Genomic DNA, 19709 nt, shown 5'->3' on the forward strand with positions numbered 1-19709 from the left:
ACAACAACTGAGTATCATCTGCATACCCTATAATCTTAGCCCCGTACTGTTCTGCTAGATAAACCAGAGGTGTGATGTAAATGTTGAACAGTAGGGGACTAAGAGTGGAACCCGGGGGGACCCCCGTAAGGAGTGGTTTAGGTTCTGAGGCGTGGGGCGGCATCCAGACCTGCTGTGTCCTGTCCAAGAGAAAGGAGGACAGCCAGGCGAGAACAACCCCCCCAATACCAATAGCAGACAGCCTGGCGAGAAGGAGCTCATAGGGGACGGTATCGAACGCGGCAGAGAGGTCCAATAATATCAGGACCGCTCTGCCGCCTCCGTCCAGACACTCCCGGATAGACTCCGTCATCTCCACCAGCGCGGTCTCAGTGCTATATGACACCCTGAAGCCCGATTGGGCAGGGTGAAGAGCATTGGAGGATTCCACAAAACTCTCCAATTGCCGAAGGACCACTTTCTCACAAATTTTGGCGAGTGCTGGCAGGAGGGATATAGGTCTGTAGTTACCAGGGACCGTAGCGTCCAGTCCCGGTTTTTTCAGGAGCGGCAGAAGTTTGGCTTGTTTCCAACCGCGAGGAACCTCGCCAGAGGCCAAAGAAAGGTTCACTATCTGAGTGATCTCACTACAGACAGTTTCCGCCACCTCCGAAAGCACTCGGGCTGGACATGGGTCCACCGGGGAGCCAGATTTCAGGGACTGGAGGAGAGGTAGTACAGCACATTCGGAGACTTGCACAAAGTTGATAAACTGTTGGCCGGAACACGGGCATTGGGTAAGACAGGGGTCATCCGCTAGGCGGTCCCCGGGCAGCGCCAAGAGTAAGTCCTCCTGAATCCTAGCTATTTTGCTGATAAAAAAGGTGGACAGTTCCTCGCACCATTGCGCAGAGGAGGGAAGAGTGGCAACATCAGCGACAGGGGATACAAAACTTTTGACAATGGAGAAGATCTCTCTACTATTATTGTCAGCTTTGGCGATACGTCCTGCGTAGTAATTCCCTTTAGCAACCTTAATATATCCTGTGTCCATGTAGCACCCCTGAAAATGCACCACCTTTTGCACACAACTAAAACCACTATATTTCAAGATCTCTGATTTCTTTAAATCTGATAAACAAACCAACCAACAATAAATAAAATAATTTTCTAAACAATTCACAAATAACAATAATACATCAAAACAACATTGATTGAACCACCAATTTAACCTAGAATAAACATAGCATAATCAAGAACCTGACACACAACATAACAATCCATTTCTCAGCACTGGACTCGGAACCTTAACTGCATACCATAAGCAAAACATCTGCACTCACAATTTACACTATTCATACTTGCAATCTAAATTGTTTAGGAATAGCACTGCAAATCGGGTTATTGGCAAAATCCTCCAAAGTGATCCAATTTGAAAAATCCACTAACATTTAGGACTGAGTTCACAGGAATTTTCTAAAGCAGTGAAGAGGTGCTGTTTAAACTCTTCGATGCTCATGACGAGCTCAGCTCGTCATGAGGCACGGTTGAGCTGTGCTGATGATGAGCTGAGCTTGTCATGAACAATGGAAACTCTGTGATTTCAGCACCGGGGGGGGAAACCTCTAGCAGCCAAGGTGTTAATGTTAAAACTTCTGCTACCAAAAAGGTCAGAGCAAAACTGTATCCCAAACTGACACCCCCAAATTTACCTCAGTCTCAGAGTTCCAACATATACTGGATTATAGTAGATGGTATTAAACCTCAGTTTCAGTGTTTGAATATTTTTATTCAGATTCAGATATGAACAGGTTCTAGATTAATCATAGAAATAGGTCTTGCAAGACCTCTCAACATTTTGGCAATGCAGCTTGAACTATGACATAGGTCTATACTTTTCCACCTAGAAAGGAAAATACAAAAAAAAGAACAAAAAAACCATAAAGTGGTATAGGGTATCGTAACAAGTTAACATGCATGTGTCTACGCTCCTCAAATGAAAACCTCAGCTGTTTCTACAAAAAGAACAACCTTACCCCTGCCATCCCAAAACAGATACAGGACTTCCTTAAAATATGCTCAGGCCCGTCCAATAAACATAAGTCTCCTCAACTCTAGGAAGGAATTTAAAGTCTAAATTGAAAAGTACGGCAGAGATCAGACAGTTTCCAGTCATGCCATTCAGGGTCCACATGAGGTTGACAAAGAGTTGAGAAACATGGCCCAGATCGCCTCAAAGAGCAGCATTTGTTCATTAAGTTGATGGATTGCCCTTTTGTAGGAAGCAAGTGTGCTCATTGTCTCCATCCATCCTGCCATTTTAGGCACGGTGGTCGTTTTCCCCTTCCAAGAATGCTGAGTTTCACCATTGCCAAATGCAATGTTTACCATTCCTTCCGGTATGTGGTCAAAGTATCAATAATATCAAAGTTAAGCAAGACTGCTTGGTCCATGAAGGGTTCAATGTGCGCCAACCTTACCAGGTTTGAAGAGAACCAAACAGGTTCCAGAAAGCCGATTGTTTGAGGCAGGACCAGTGCCTCCTCCATACGTGTCTCCTCCCATCTGACCACAGCACAAGCAATGCAAGGACAGTGCAAGGTGTGCCCTCAATATTTTATAGGATGACCAATGCCAGTCATGCAGTAATTTGAAGTAGCAGAATTTCATTTGTGTTTCCTTCAGGTTTCTGCTGTGAGTCAGCAGGATCTCAGAACACACTTTGTCCTCCGAGTCTATTTAACACTTGGTTGTCCAGGCTCTGTATATTAGCCCTTTGGTAGTTTTATAAAATAGTTCACCTAATATTTAGGAGTATAGGCCAGAGAGTAGCTTTCTGTAAGCGCCCAATATTGTTAGATAGTCATGTACCAAAGAGCATTAAGGTGAATCTAAATGGGCGCAACCCAAGCCACTCCTAATACTTCTGCTTAGTTGTCTCTACCTTCAGAATAGGGTATTCAGGAGTTTGTATCCATCCTGTAAATCAAAGAATGATTTCATTGTGTCTAACTGAAAGAGGAGGCCTATATGGTGGACGCTCCTGGTCATCCACAGATTCCAATAAAAGCATCATTTTAACAAAGCGGACTGCAGCATGTAGGAATCCATCTTGTTTCATTGCTTTGGAGGTCAACTTCCACACTTGCAAGTAACATTACAGCATTGGATTGTTGGGGTTTTAGAATCTCGAAGCTGTCAATGTAGGACTTGTCACCTTACAACCTCATCTGGATCTGGCCATCTGTGATAACCCAGTTTGGGGTTTCCAACAGTTTTTGAAAATGGTAGGTGAGTTGTGGCAGCTGTTGGGCTGTCTAGTAGTATGCCATACTAGGAAGGAGATTGTCTCTGTTACAGTTTGTAGCTCCCTAGTCGAGGTCTGTCCTGGTCACACTAATAATTTAAAGTCATGAGTGATATTAGTAGAGGAATCATGCTGAACATATAAATAAAATAGGGTGCTTATCAGGATTCCCAGGTATTTAAATTTATGCTACAACCACTTGGAAGCCCGATACTGAGCCAGCATTAAACAAAGCAGTCATTGGCATGGCCTCACTCTTGGTCCAATTTATTTTGTAGCCAGAGAAGGTAGAAAAATCTGTCATCTTGTCGATTTGGGTTGGGATGGGCGTATTTGGTTCTGACAATGTCAATAAGATGTCATCGGTGTGTAATATGATCTTCAATTCACCAGCCCGTGAGGCAATGCCTTTAATTTCCTTATGATTCTATATTTTGGTTTCCTGAGGTTTGTGGGTGAGCAAGAAAAGAAGCAAGGACTGAGGGCAACCCATCCTTTGTTAAGAAATGTGGGTCCAAACCCCGTTTTAGTCATGGCCCAGCACAAGTCGACCCACTCCGCTTGATCAAAGGCCTTCTCTGCATTGAGGGATAGACTCCCCGTATCATCCGCCTCATTACCAACTTACCACAAGAGATGGAACAGGGTTCACAAGTGATTCTGTGAGGATGGCCCTGGGACAAAAGCCACTTGGGGTTTGTGAATGAGTGGAGGTATCTTTCTGCCCGATCTGATGGTTAGGACTTTAACACTGATATCTATGTCTCTGTTCAGCATTGAAATAGGGGTGCAGCTTCAGGTTTATAGTGGATTTTTATCAGGCTTCAGGATAGGGCCTTCAATGCCTTAGGAAATAGGTGGTAGCTTCCTGAAACACCTTCGCAAGAAGAGGTATCGTTGTCTCTGACATGATTTTTAAAAAGTTAGTTTGAGAAGCTGTCTTCTTGTGGCGCATTCCCTATTGACATCTTTTTTAAATGCTTCTGTGAAGTCCTCTTTTGTAATGTCTTGCTCTAGGGAATCTCTCTAAGTATCTCTCTGGTATGGCAATATGTCAGACATGAATATTTCTTCTCCTTGAGAGTGGTCTGAGTGCGCAGATGTGTATAACTCAATCAATCAATCTGGGAGGTTATAAATGCACTACTCACCTGTGATGGTCTCAAGGTGTTGGGTAGGGGGGAATCAGCTCTGGTCAGTCAAAGAGCCATGTCTTGAGGGTCTTCCTGAAGATGTGCAGGGAGGGGGTGCGCCTGATGTTGATCGGCAGCTTGTTCCAAGTCTTGGCCGCGATATAGGGGAAGGTTCTTCTACTCATTCTTGCTTGGTCAATGCGCAGGGGTTTAGTGAGGGTGATGTTGGCAGAAAGGAGGTTTCTTTTGGATACATAGAAAGAGATTCTGTTGTTAAGATATTGGGGTTCCTTGTTGTGGAGGCATTTCTAGGTGTGGGAGAGTATCTTGAAGGTTATTGTTTTCTCGACAGGGAGCCTGTGCAGGTTACATATGTGCTGGGTGATGTGTTTGTGTCAAGGGATGCCAAGCACAAGTATGGCTGCGGTTTTCTGTATGGTCGGAGAAGAGACTTGTTGATCCTTGTGTAGGGGTGTTTCTGTAGTCCAGTCTGCTGGGTATGAGTTTGTGGGTGACGGTCTTCCTTGACTCGGGGGGGGATCCATTTGAAGGTCTTTTAGAGGATGAGGAGGGTGTTGAAGCAGGTGGAGGAGACAGCGTTGACCTGTCAGGACATGTAGAGGGAGGAGTCGAGTATGATGCTGAGGTATTGGTAATGATCTGTGGGTTTGGGGGGGCTACCGAGGACTGTTGGCTACCAGGAGTTGTCCCATGCAGAAGGGGAGAGTCCGACGATGAGGACCTCTGTCTCCTCTAAGATGAGCTTCAAGTAGCTGCTGCACATCCAGGATGCAACATCTTTCACTCCTTCCTGGAAGTTGAGTCTGGTGGTGATGAGGTCCTTGGTGAGGGAGTGGATGAGCTGGGTGTCGTCGGTGTAAGATACTATGCTGAGTCTGTGCTGTTTGACGATGGTGGGGAGGGCGGGCATGTAGATGTTGAAGAGCTTGGTGCTGAGCCCCGACCCTTGGGGTACTCCGCAGGTGATTTCGGTGGGTACGGGGAGTAAGGGTGGGAGTCTGATTCTTTGGGTTCTTCCGGTGAGGAGGGAGCGGAGCCAGTCATGGGCGGTTCCCTGAATGCCAGCTTCCTGGAGTCTGGTGGTGAGTGTGCAGTGGGAGACAGTGTCGAAGGCTGCAGATAGATCGAATAGGATCAGGGCTGTGATGCGTCCTTTTTCTTGGAGGGGGCTGCAGATGTCATCTGTAGCGGCAAGCAAGGCAGTCTCCATGCTGTGGTTGCTGTGGAATATGGATTGGAAGGGGTCAAGGATGAAGTTTTCTTCGATGAATTGCATTAGCTGGGCGTTGATGGTCTTCTCAGTGACTTTGGTCACAAAAGGGAGGATGGAGATGGGTCAGTAGTTCTTGAGGCCTGTGGTATCTGCTGATGGCTTCTTGAGTAGGGGTCTGACTTTTGTGCATTTCCAGTCGTTCTGAAAGGTGCCAGTTTTGAAGGTGGTGTTGATGGTGCGTCCTTGTTCCGGACAGATGGAGGTGGTGGCTCAATGTAAGATGTTTGGGAGCAGGGGTCCATGGGGGCTCCTCAGTGGATGCCTCTCATGGTTGATGTGGTGTCTTCGGTGGTGACTGGGGTCCAGGAGGAGGCTGGCATTGCTGGGGTATCGCATGGTTTTGAAGTCAGGGGTCTGGTCATTGATATTGTTGCAAAGGCCCTTGATTTTCAGATGGAAGTTAGAGCCGAGCTAGTTGCAGAAGAACTGGGAGGGGTGATGTCTGTGTTTTGGATGGGGGGGGGTTGGTGAATTCCTGGATGATGTTGAAGAGTTTCTTAGAGTTGCTGGAGTTGGCAAGGATCTTATTCTTGATGATGGTCCTTTTGGTGGATCTGATACATTGGTGGTATTCTGTCATGGTGTTCTTGTAGGTGGTCTGGTCTTCCGAAGAGTTGCTGTTTCTCCAGTTCTTCTCGAGAAGTCTGCAGGTACGTCTGGATTCTTGGAGGTTGGCGCTGAATAAGGTAGCCTTCCTGGGGCACTGACTGTTGGGGTTCCATAAGGGTACAAGCTCGTCTGCGCAGTTGGAGATCCATCTGTCGAGTTCTTTGGCTGAAAGGTTGGTGTTGGTCGAGCTGGAGGGGGCATCATGGTTGAGGGCAGAGTTCAGCTGCTCCTCAGTGATCTTGATCCAGTTTCTTCAAGGAGGGTAGGGTGCAGGTTTGGGCACCGTGGGTTTGTCAACATGGAGGTTTACCCAGTGGTGGTCCGTCCATGGGGGTTGCGTGGTGTGGCTAAAATGGATGTTGTTACCTCCTGTGAAGATGGGGTTGAGGGTATGTCCTGCCTTGTGGGTGAGAATAGTAAGTGACTTATTCTTTGGTAATTTCCAGAGGGTGTTACAACAGTTGTCTGGTATCATAGTAGTGCTCACGCTCTCTGTCTCCTAATGCCAATGCTTAGGGGGTCATAACGATGTCAGGGGAATGACTTTCGCACGACACCGCACTGGTCATGGAACTGGCCGACACCCCGTTCACGGTCCTGATCCACATTACAATGCGACAGAAAACTGTTCTTTCGCATTTCTATATTGTGTGAGAATGCAATCAGGCAATAAACTAGTTGTAATGCATGTGACCCTAGTAAAATGGGATGTGCAGTTTATCCATGCACTTCATGCCAGGCACCTTGAGGAACAACTGGGGGCACCATAGGTGTCCCCTTGGCCTCCAAACTGAGTTCATAGACCAAAGGGGGCCCTGCTGGGAGCCCCCGCAGACAACTTCTAACATGGTTTCCATGTTGGAAAGGCCGGCATGGAAACCATGTTGGAAAGCGTCATCGTAATCTCAAGGGTGGAAATACCCGCCCTTGAGATCACTTGAAACATCCCGACTGGGGCAAGGGCACTCTCCATTATAATGAGGCAGTTGGAAAGGAAACTGTTTGTAAGAGCTGCATCGTAATGGTTGCCAGTAGCTAAGACTCACCGGACGCTGTGGACCCTTGCCTCACGCCTTCACCTGACGGACCCCCTGCCTTGCTGCCTTTCCTGCCGGGGCTCTGCTCCTACGCCACGCTGCTCTGCTTCCTTGTTGCCGTTCCCCCCTGCTGCAAGCGCCGAAGGTCACCAGGCGCAGCCGCAGAGCGGGGGGAATGGTGCACTACCATCCCCAGGAGCCCTCAGCTGGCCACGCCTCTAAACGCGCCCGGAGGTGCTTGAAAAGGGCGTCGCATCTACCGCCTCGCGGGACGCGCGCGGGCTGAGCCTGGGCAGAGGGCGGTCCGTCTGTGGCCGTCCGGGGCTGGGAGAGGCTGGGCTGGGCCACCCCCCTTGGCTCCATCTGCTTACTTTCCTATCGTGGACCAAAAGGTACTTTTACATAGTCCATTGTTCGTACTTTACACTGAGATATGGGGGGTAAATACTCCTGTCCAAACAAGATCAAGCTCCAGACTCAAAAAGAATGGTACAACCCCATTGCCCACCCTCACAGCTATCGATAGGATGCTACAGAAGACAATTGGTGTGGTTGTTACTGCCATCAAGAACATGGAGCGACGTCTTTCTCTACCTCCAAATATGTGCCTGTAGCAAATACAAACTGACACTACTTCGACACAGGCAGATAACTCTATCTCACTACTTGTGGACTCGTATATAGATCTCCCTAGGACTGACCATAATTTCAACAATTCTAACAACTTATCCACACAAAATACACTACTGGAGTTACAATATGGCAATAGTAGTCATTCACAAACACCAAATTTGCAGCTTGCAGCTGACCTAAGTGCAGATTTCTCTTTCTCATTGAACTCCTCACTATTAGGGTCTGCTTCTCAGGCTGAGTCCCCTAATGTACAGGTGGGATCAGCGGTGTTTCATATCACCGAGGGCCCTCGCTGATCAGGCACTGTTGAACAAACAAAGGCGCAGGAGACCGACCCAACTACTGATAGTGCTACATCTGATTTAGTTAGTACACAAATCCAAAATTACGAACCTATCAGAGACACCACAAAAAGAAACAGGACTGAAACCTCAAAGAAAGGGAGGCAACGAAAAGTCGTAAAAACGACGGATACCGCCCTACTTGACACAGGCGCACAGGTAGCTAAAGTGCCAGTGAGACCTGATATTGCACCAAGGGCTCTTACCAAAAACACCAGAGTTAATCATGTAGGGAAGGTCCCTTCGGCCCCCATAGAAGAGGTTGAAGTGTCAATGGAACATATAGAAAAAGCTGTCAAATCATTGATTCTCCCCCTCCTTGAAAGGATAAAAATTGTTAACAACAAACTGGAGAAACTTGAACAGCTAACCCTTGACAACTTTACCTCATTAAAAAATCTGGTAAAATTTCAAGTTAGAGGTCAGATGAAGAATATGGTTCCTCCCTTAATGGATCCCGCCACAACCACTATAGGACCTATAGTAGGTCCAACTGCCAATAAAAGTATAGGGGTAGGATTGCCAAAGGGCCCTAGTACTAACAAACAATCTAACAAACAGACTAAAAAGTCTTCCGAAAAGACTATCCAGCACACTACACCGTGTAAAGTAAACGATGCACCTAAAATTGCTGCGTGCCCAAAAGAAGTAGGAAATAACAAAGAGAAAGAGGTTAGCATTGCAAGAGTTCCCCTGGCCACGGTTGACCTACCACCTGAGTCATTACCATATGTTATTGTACTCACGGGTGTCCCAGAACTAAAAAATGGGAAATCAGAATCCTACCAAGACTTGAAGAATAAGGTGACATTCTGGTTGAATAACAATAGGCCAATCCCTAGACATCCGAATGGAGAGGTGATGTTTGTTAGAAGAGTCAACTGAATAGGCAGAAAACCAAAAGACATTCAAGGGGATACAATCATTGTCAACTTCAGAGATAGCAAAGTAGTGAGACTAATTAGCGAAGAATACCAGTATCAATTTGCACGAAAGACCTCACTTACTTCTATAGACCGAGGGCAATGCGGCAGTATGGAAATCAGCACATTCTAACCCATGGGGTGATGTCAGATGGCTATGCTCCTAATCCCTGGGTGGCTATAAATAACCGATTTGCACCACTCTATGGGCTAGATGAAGCTTATTGACTGGGAGATACACATGAAATAGGTGAATCCAAAAATAACAACAGATTTCACCTATGCAAACAACCACAGGTGTAACTCTAGAGAAATAGCCATTCAGTCTACAGATCCTATTTTAACGAATACGGGTGGAAACTTAAATCTAAATTTGCTAACCCCCAAAACCATAGAGAATATAAGTGCGATTAATGGCTCAACAGTCACACTTACTAAGGATGAGGATAATTCTAAGTTATTAATAATATCTTGGAACATTGCCGGCCTAGGGCAAAATATTCCTGATCCAGCATGGCAGGAATATATTAATAGGGGGGATTTCATTCTGTTCCAGGAAACCTGGGCCTTAGAAAACGTTTTTAAAGTAGGGTATAGATCCTTTTATATTCCAGCTAGTAATCTGAACAAAGGTAGACCATCTGGTGGCCTGATAATCTGGGTAAGACTAACACTAGGAATTGATGTTAAACAAATAGACTGCAACAGTCCGGACATCCTGGCGATAAAATTCAGAGATGGAAAAGGCTGGCCGGTCTGTATTATCAATATCTATAACAGACCACAATCCCCTAATAAGGATTCAGAAACAGTAATACAACTAGCTAATTTTATCTGCGGCCTAGACCACAAAACTAAGCTGATCATTGGAGGAGACTTCAATAGGAAGTTTGAACCAGTTGTGGGGTTAGAAGTTATCTATGGGGAGGAAGATAGTGTTAACAATATCTCTCACATTGACACAAATAGTACTGTTGCTTGCTCAAAAGGGGCTCTGCAACTACTAAAGCTAACAATGGAATACGGTTTGCGCGCCTGTAATGGGCAACTGCTGTCGGATTGTCCAAGTAAACCTACCTTTAGAAGAGGTTGTTGTGCCAGTCACTTAGACTATATACTGGTCTCAATGTGCTTATGGCCAATACTTCAAGATCTAAAGGTGGACCACTGTATAGAAAGTGACCACCTTCCCTTAGTTTTGTCAATCTCTGGGACGCTAGTTGCCCCCCTACGGGAGATAAATCCCTACAAGAACTCTCGGTCTGAGGATCCCCTAGAATCCAATAACCGCAGGTCTTTAAAATGGCCTGCGGTAATGGGTAATAAAAGTATTATTAAGAGAATCTACAACTCCTATGTAACTCTAATGTTCCCATTAGTTGATAACAATGGAGAGGGTATTTTCTTAGTTGAGTTACATGAGAGCTTAATGTCACAGCTTAGAGAGATCTTCTTAAAAGGGATTAAACAGGCACAATCTGGCCAGAAAAAACCTAATCTGAAGGAAGGCCACTGGTATAATAAAGCTTGTCGCCATGCCAAAACCGAATTAATACAAGCTATAAAAAAGAAAATCAAATTAATATTATTAGAGAGAAAAGGATGCACTATAAAAAGATACTTGATCTTGCAAAAAGAGAATGGGATGGTAGAGTCTGGTCGGACCTGCTTTTAGCATGTAAAACAAAAGACCAGTCCCTCTTCTGGAAGCTGATTGCGAGTGGCTCGAAAGAAAGCAGTCCATCAAGGGATAGATTCCTGGAAGAAAGTGTCTGGGTCAAGCAATTCTCATCCCTTTATTCGTGTGGTGGGGAAGATGAAGACGAGTGTACATTAGGGAATTTACAAGTTAACCCGTGTATTACTCCCCTAACATTTAGTTTGTCTGACACTATACTTGCCATCAATGCAGTCAAACAGGGTAAATCCCCGGGCCCAGACAGAATTCCTGTCGATCTTTGGAAACACGAAAATCTCCTTTGGGCCCCGTACATTAATCTACTTAGTAATGACATCCTAAGAGGGGCCCCAATACCGGAGACGTGGCGGAGTGCCAAAATTGTAACCATCTTCAAGAAGGGGGATAGATCTAACCCGGCCCACTACAGACCAATTAGTCTTTTAGATGTACTCCAAAAGATTTTTGCACAACAACTTTTATACAAACTTAACATTTGGATTGAAGATAGTTTTATTTCAACCAAACATCAGGCAGGGTTTAGAGCTCAAATTAGCACAGTGGATCAGGTTTTTAGATTTTTATGTTTAGTATGGAAATATATTAATATAAGGAACTCCCATCTATATGTAGCCTTTGTGGACCTCAGGGCCGCCTCTGATTTGGTCCCGAGAGGCAAACTGTGGAAATCATTAAGAGATATGGGAGTCCCCGGTGACATACAACACCAATTAATGAGACTGCATGAGGGGAATTATGCAAGAGTAAGGTGGGGACCCAACGGGGAACTGACAGAAAAAATTGACATAAAGAGAGGGGTAAGGCAAGGCTGCGTTTGGCGCCAACTCTTCTCTCTTTATGTCAATGACATCCCTGACACCCTCTTGGGCTGCGAGCATGACTCTCCCAAGTTGAGTGGTCAAGCCGTTCCGGCGCTACTATTTGCGGATGACACGATTTTAATTTCCCAGACCCCTAAAGGATTACAGAATTTATTAAATACATTTTATTCGTACTGTTTGGACAAAAATCTTGAAATTAATTGTTCAAAAACGAAGGTTATGTCCATCAACCCACATAAAGGTTTTAAAAAAGTTTTTGGTGTAAATAAGGAGAATATTGAACAGGCCCAAAATTTTAAATATTTGGGTATCAGCCTTGACTCTAAAATGAACTGGACTTCACAGATAGAAAAGTCTCTGCCAATGCTAATACAAAGCCAAGCTCCCATAATAAGGAAGCACAAAAGTAGCTTCCTCAAGGCAGTATCACCCGCCATTGAACTATATAAGTATAAAGCTCAATCTGCAGCCCTATATGGGGCAGAATTGTGGGGACATGTAGCCAGAGACTCCTTTTCACTACAGGACAATAGCTTTTTTAGACAACTTTTAGCTGTCCCAGGTTGTACACCTTTAATTCCTCTATTTTGGGATCTAAATGTACGACGTTCTGATGACCATGCCTCCTTATGCCCGCTACTCTTCTGGGTTTGTCTTTGGTCCACTGATGAACTAGTGGATTATAGAGCAGCACTAAAGGAAATCTTACAGATAAAAAATATTGTTAAAATAAGCTGGCTACTGCACATCGAAAAATGGTTTTTAAAAGTAGGTTTACATAGCTTTTGGACAGATCCCGATTCCTTAACTCACAGTTCAAAAAAGTTATTGAAGGCACGATACTGGGAATACATCTATAGTTACCCACTTCAAAACTTCAAAATCGGGAAATTGACTCTTAAATTCTTTGATGTTAAAAGCGAATGTTAATTTGAATGTTTTATGGATGAAATTTTACCTTCAATGGCAAAATCATTGTATCTAAAGTATCGCTACCGCATTTTACAATTAAAATCCAGAACTTCTAAGTGGACGTGTAAGGCAGAGCCTATGAACAAAAGTGATTCTGATCATTGTGAACTCTGTGATATGGGCATTAAGGAAGATGAGGCCCATGTCATATTTATATGCTCTGCGTACCTGAAAGCAAGGAGGAAGTGGATTAAACCCATCTGCCTCCTTCTAGGCTTTCGGAAAATTAAAGAGGGGGAAAGAGTATTCTAAGGGGATACTTCACAGACCATAGTATTCAGTCTGAGTCAGTTCCTTCTTGCAGTAGCGATAGTGAGGAAGAAAAAAGGTTTAAAAACGTAATAGTATTTTTAGTTCTGTTCCAACTGATAGTATAATGAAATGAAATGCATTGGTATTATAGCAGTCCCCACTTACTCTAGCCCAAATTATTCCCTGTAACATGCTCCTTGATTCTCTTTTTAACTACTTTTAATATATTTACTGTAATAATCCATTTTTGTAAATATGAATTACCTGATTGTCTTTAAATTTTAAATCCACTGTAAACTTGATCCCTTTGGCTAATCCTTTTTATACACCTAAATAGCTCAAGTAACTATGTATGTCTCAAATAGCTTTTGTTCGGATTATTAGCACTTGATGTATATGTTGATGTTTTTAAATGCATTGTACTCTTTTATGGTTATTTTAACCGAAATAAAAATTTAATGAATGAAAGGTTGGTGTTGGTCGAGCTGGAGGGGGCATCATGGTTGAGGGCAGAGCTCAGCTGCTCCTCAGTGATCTTGATCCAGTTTCTTCAAGGAGGGTAGGGTGCAGGTTTGGGCACCGTGGGTTTGTCGACATGGAGGTTTACCCAGTGGTGGTCCGTCATGGGGGTTGCATGGTGTGGCTAAAATGGATGTTGTTACCTCCTGTGAAGATGGGGTTGAGGGTATGTCCTGCCTTGTGGGTGAGAATAGTAAGTGACTTATTCTTTGGTAATTTCCAGAGGGTGTTACAACAGTTGTCTAGTATCATAGTAGTGCTCACGGTCTCTGTCTCCTAATGCCAATGCTTAGGGGGTCATAACGATGTCAGGGGAATCACTTTTGCACGACACCGCACTGGTCATGGAACTGACCGACACCCCGTTCACGGTCCCGACCCACATTACAATGTGACAGAACACTGTTCTTTCGCATTTCTATATTATGGGAGAATGCAATCAGGCCATAAACTAGTTGTAATGCATGTGACCCTAGTAAAATGGGATGTGCATTTTATCCCTGCACTTCGTGCCAGGCACCTTGAGGAACAACTGGGGGCACCATAGGTGTCCCCTTGGCCTCCAAACTGAGTTCATAGACCGAAGGGGGCCCTGCTGGGAGCCCCCACAGACACCTTCTAACATGGTTTCCATGTTGGAAAGGCCGACATGCAAACCATGTTGGAAAGCGTCATTGTAATCTCAAGGTGGAAATACCCGCCCTTGAGATCACTTGAAACATCCCGACTGGGGCAAGGGCACTCTCCATTATAATGAGGCAGTTGGAAAGGAAACTGTTTGTAAGAGCTGCATCGTAATCGGCCCCTTAATACGGAATAGTGCTTTTTTCACCAGGGTGGAGTACATGGAGTTGAGATAAGAAAATATCAGTGAGATTGTGGAGTAATTTTATCCTGAGGTTGTTTATCCTGCAAAGAAGGCACTTTTCAGGTTCTAAAGCACAGGATGGGGAGCTGGTGATCCAAAAGGATCAATATTGGTAAGTCATCTGACAAGCCTTGTGTGTTGATGGTATAATGACAGATTCAGATAAAAGAGTATAGCTAGTAAGGAATACATTGAGCTGTGTCTCTGTGCTGTAAACATGAGAAGAATGTATAGTCTCTGCATGTAGGATGGAGCAGGCGACTTCATCCAGCCAGTTCGTGGTCTGACATTAAGTCCTTGAGGTCCAGTCTATCCTTGTTATTTGTAAACTCCAGCCTCCTATGTTCAGTACCAGGTCTAAGGTGCATTTCAGACACCACATATTAAGAATTGGGATTGGGAAAACATTGTACATAGTCTGCTAATAAGGGCCAGATGGCTCTTCTTTGTATAATGTGAGCGTTTATATTGTCTAGAACAATAACATGACCCTGAAAGGAGAGCTTACAAAATATATGTCCCTTCTTTATCGGGCCACATTTGGAGAGTGCTCTCTCTTAGTGACTTATAAAAGAGTAGGGTCACTCATTGCCTGCTGTATGAGTTGTGTGGAGTACCTTTGTACTGTGGATGGGTATGGTCATATGTGAAGTAGTGCTCCTTCTGCACCGAGTCTCTTTGAAGCTTAGCGGATACCGTATCGGAGAGGTGTGTTTCCTGCAGGAGGATGATCAGTTAGGGGCTAGATGAGATGAAATATTCTTCTGGTTTTTGTATGAGGAGAGGCCAATGATGTTAGAAGACCAAACAGAAAGGTGTCTTTTGGTAGATATCAGATTAGTTGTGCCATTGGGATGTACCCAGCACCATCAAAGATCATATTGGTCCTGTATTCTCTCCAAGATGTAACCTTTGCAGCGGAACAACAAGTATTGGGTGCATAGACTAAAAGATATTGAGGCCTGTAGTAAAGCTCAGACATGCTGGCTGCGTAATAGGCAGGCTATGACTGGTAAAGGAGGTGAGCCTGTAAGACGATTACTTGAACATATTCAATGTGCCCTTTCAAAATGCAAGTGGTGGATGGAATTTCAGCCTTGTGATCATGAGTAGAACCTCCAATAGAAAGGTGATCAGATTCACTCCTGCATCCAATGCTGGGTGCCCTATGATCTGATATAATTCCTCCTTTTCCTATCTGCTAAGACCCGTGAATTTACTCCACAGATTCTTAAATTCATCATCTGGCTGAGTAGCATACCTTCTTTCCAAGGTCACAAGGCATTGTTCTACATTAATCAATATCTCTGATCTGAATTGACCAAGTTCTACATGGATACTTTTCACGTGTTGATTGGTGGAGGTTCTTGATGCTTCCATTGCATCCTTGGTGACCTTCAGGTCTTTCAGTTCTTCCTCTAAAAAATTCAATGTAAACGCTGACATCATTGGTGCAGCGAGCTAAGGCAAGAAGAGCCCATTATAGCCTGTGGCAACTATTTAGGAAAAATTAGTTGTTTGTGTGATTTATTATTAAGCAACTGGCTACTGGCATTCCTGAAGGGGGATAGTGGGAGGGTAGGTTATCTACAGCAGTGGCAGAAGCGGGTCAAGAGGGGGCAAGCCTACGTAGCCTCCCTGGAAGCTATAGGTGGTGAAGGTCCGTGAGCACTTGAAGAAAATAAACTGCACGTAAGAGCAGCTGTCAAAGAGCCCTATTTAAAAGAGAGTGCTAATTGGCATACCAAGTTATGGAGACAGTCTCTGCTTCTCCCAATTGAAGATGGAGCCCCTGTGGTCCCCTAGGTCATCGCTGGCACAGAGGAGGGGATGTTCTTGGCCCATGCTCTCCTCAGTGACCCAGAGCACTGTGCACCCATTCAGCAAAAAGGGAGGTATGATGGTGGGTATGTGTATTTCATGCCCCCTGGTTGATCAGCAAGGTGGGTGTGGGCGAGCCTGTTATCACTGCTTCTCCTCCCTGCTGTTAGGCTGCACCCTGGACCATGGCAGCTTAGAACTTTGTGATGACTGCAAGCAACAGAAGCGGGAATGAGGCAGGCCCATCCCTCTCCGGTACATGATGATTTCTCCCTGAGGATGGGGGTCATTATTGGAAATTGTTATCCTCTCTCAATAAGGCAAAATAGATGGCAGAACACAGGAGCCATTTACATGTCAGCTGTCTGGTTAATGGCCGAGCGCCACCTCCCTCACCTAAACTTCAATCTCATAAGGCAATTTGTCCCCACTTTAGGGCACCTCCTAAGCATCAAAATCAGATAAATACAATGTATTAAATGATATGGATTGAATGGGCCCACTTAATGACTTATTTGTAGAACAATAAAATGTTAAAGGGTCTTATTCACAGAATGTAGAAACTAGAAATTATTATAAATACCGAGTGGACAGCAAAAATATAGAGCTTCACAGACAACATCTCTTGTAGAAAAAAGAAAGCTGTCTGGCTCAACCCCAAAATCTAGTTTTTAAAAAATTATTTTTGCATATGAAATTACAGAATCCACAGACTCATTGTGGTGTGAGCAAATGTAGCATTTCATCGGCAAATCAGAGCACACATACAGCAAATAAATGTGACATTGTCTTAACATCTAAGCACTAACCCACTACATGAACAATTATTTTGCAGTCTCTATGCTAATGTCATCTGGAAATGCTAGAACATAACTAAATACATGCGCAATAATGCGTTATATGAATTAATGGGCACCTTGTGAAATGTTTCGAGTTGTGGCTTCACTGGGGAGAGTTCATTGACAGCAGAATAACAATTACAGTGAAAATACAACAGTACATTTCAGCTTGACTGTATACTGTGGAGTTTGTGAGGAGAGATGGTGGGAAGTAGGGAAGAAGCATGAGTGACATGGTTAACTTCAATCTTGTAAAAGAGGGTATTGTATTTAAACGTAGTCCTAGGTAGCATTCATCAGAAAAACACACTTCTAGGCATCATAGATTTTTTTCAAAAACAACAGTACAAAGTACATACATATATGTGTATTTGTGTGTGTGAAATTGAGTGTGAGTGCTTTCTACATACTGTTCATTATGCATAAAATGTTAAACACATGAAAATCTTCTAAATCACCAGTGCTTAATTAGTGAGAGAATAAGTGGTGGCCCACAGTTTTGCTTGGAAGCCCAAGGTTGGCGCTATTAAGGGTTGGGGTGCCTAATACTGAGGCTTTCTAGTCTTGATTCCACCCCATTTCTTTTTAATTCACCACCTGACATTCCGGCACTCTTATTCCACCTTTGTGGGTTTGTTCATCCCTGCTTTCTCTATTTGTTCCTGCGTTCCTGTATTTATCCTTGTCCTTATAGCCCCCCGTTGTGCGTGGCTCTCTCTTGCTCTGTGTCAAAATTTGTTGAGGAAAAACAATTGGTGGTCCTTTGAAATTAGTGCTGGTGGGTCCCACCTGCATCCAGCTTCTCAATATAAGTACTGGGGGCCATCCTGTGTAAGATTTTCAACAGTGACCACTTTGGTGCATCAGGAAGGATTGCTAGTAGACATGTCAAAATGGCTTTATCAATTTCAAATGCCTCAGCATAGGGAATCCATGACGGCCATAGCTGCAATGTCCCTGGCACCAAGGTAATAATATGAGTACTAAGTCCTCAATGTCACATATTTTGTAACTCAAATATTAGCTTTAAATATGTTTTTTAAATGATTTTTAAAATGTAACCATTTTTCTTCAAAGATAATCTCTACTGTACACTTTTCAATTATGTTATGCATACATTAAATCAAAAACTTCAAAGCTTCTACTTTAATGGGTTGAGCTACACACAGAAGAGCTACTTATAGGTAGCTGAAAAGCTACCAGTAGCTCATAAGCTACTCATTGTGGAAGCCTGCTGCACACAAATGGCATTTATGTAAAACATGTTTACTGTTGTCCATGCCATGCCACCTCACTCCGATCATTAGAATCAGGCGCTGACACATATGTAACTGTTACATGACTGAAAGGTGACTGTAGAATGTTTCCACTTCAATCCTAATGAAATAAATCAAGATGGGGTGCCTGATCCTGTTTCATGTATACCTGTCTCTTGTTCTAGATTCACCTGACTGCATAAAGTGCCCAGATGACCAGTGGTCCAGCGAGAAACGGGATCGCTGCGTCCTGAAATATGTGGAGTACCTCTCCTTCCAAGAGCCACTGGGTTTCACCTTGCTTGCTGTGGCCACAGTCAGTACCTTGGCCCCCCTCACAATCTTTGTCATCTTTTTCAAGCACCGAGATACCCCAATAGTCAAGGCAAACAATCGGGGCCTGAGCTACCTTCTTCTAATTAGCTTGTCACTCTGCCTTCTAAGCACATTGCTCTTCATAGGTCGCCCTACTGACATCACCTGCATGCTTCGACAGGTCACATTCAGCATCCTCTTTGTCATGTGCATTTCATGCTTACTGGCCAAAACTGTCCTGGTGCTGATGGCGTTCCAAGCCACACACCCCAACACGCCCTTGAGAAGTGGACTTGGCCCAAATATACCAGCCATGATAGTCTCTGTTTGCACACTCATTCAAACACTAATTTGCACAATCTGGTTGGGCTTGTTCCGTCCTTATGCTGAACAGAATATGAAATTCCAGACCAAGAAGGTTGTGATTGAATGTAATGAAGGCTCTCCCACAGCCTTCTGGTGTGTCCTGGGGTACATGGCGCTTCTGGCCCTCACCAGTTTTCTTGTTGCATTTAAAGCGAGAAAGTTGCCTGACAGCTTCAATGAGGCTCAACTCATCACGTTCAGCATGGTGACCTTCTTAACCGTCTGGACACTGTTCCTTCCATCATATCAAAACACCAAAGGGAAGTACATGGTTGCTGTGGAGGTCTTCACCATCATCTCATCCTCAATGGGGATTGTAGTTTGCATATTTCTTCCCAAGTGCTACATCATTGTCATCCGGCCTGATCTGAACAACAATAATTACTTGAAGGGGAAGCCCACTCACTGACATCAATTAATTAAACCCATGAAAGAAATGCATAATCCTCATTGGGAGATTGAAGGTCCCATTCTGATCATTGTTTTACGACAACTAGTAAAAGTATAGTGAATTCAGAATTCAATGGAGAATACAATGCATAAATCCCATTGCTTCCTTTTTTCCACATTTAAAGGTTAAATAGCTCCAGCTTTTATGCAATAAAGGCTGGTTCTATTTTACACCTTTAAATGTGGAAAGCACCATCTTTTGTGTAATAATATAACTTATATAGTGGAGTAAAGGAACATTATTGTTCCGACAAGCAAATTGCAATGAAGGCCCC

The 19709-nt window shown here is 44.1% G+C and overlaps 1 pseudogene; it reads left to right on the forward strand.

Annotated features, from left to right (window-relative positions):
• Positions 1–19407, forward strand: part of LOC147678068 (vomeronasal type-2 receptor 26-like) — a 45511-nt pseudogene extending 26104 nt beyond the window's left edge.
• Positions 19408–19709: the final 302 nt, after the last annotated feature.

Source organism: Lissotriton vulgaris, chromosome 12 (assembly GCF_964263255.1).
Source record: "Lissotriton vulgaris chromosome 12, aLisVul1.2, whole genome shotgun sequence".
Taxonomy (NCBI): Eukaryota; Metazoa; Chordata; class Amphibia; order Caudata; family Salamandridae; genus Lissotriton; species Lissotriton vulgaris.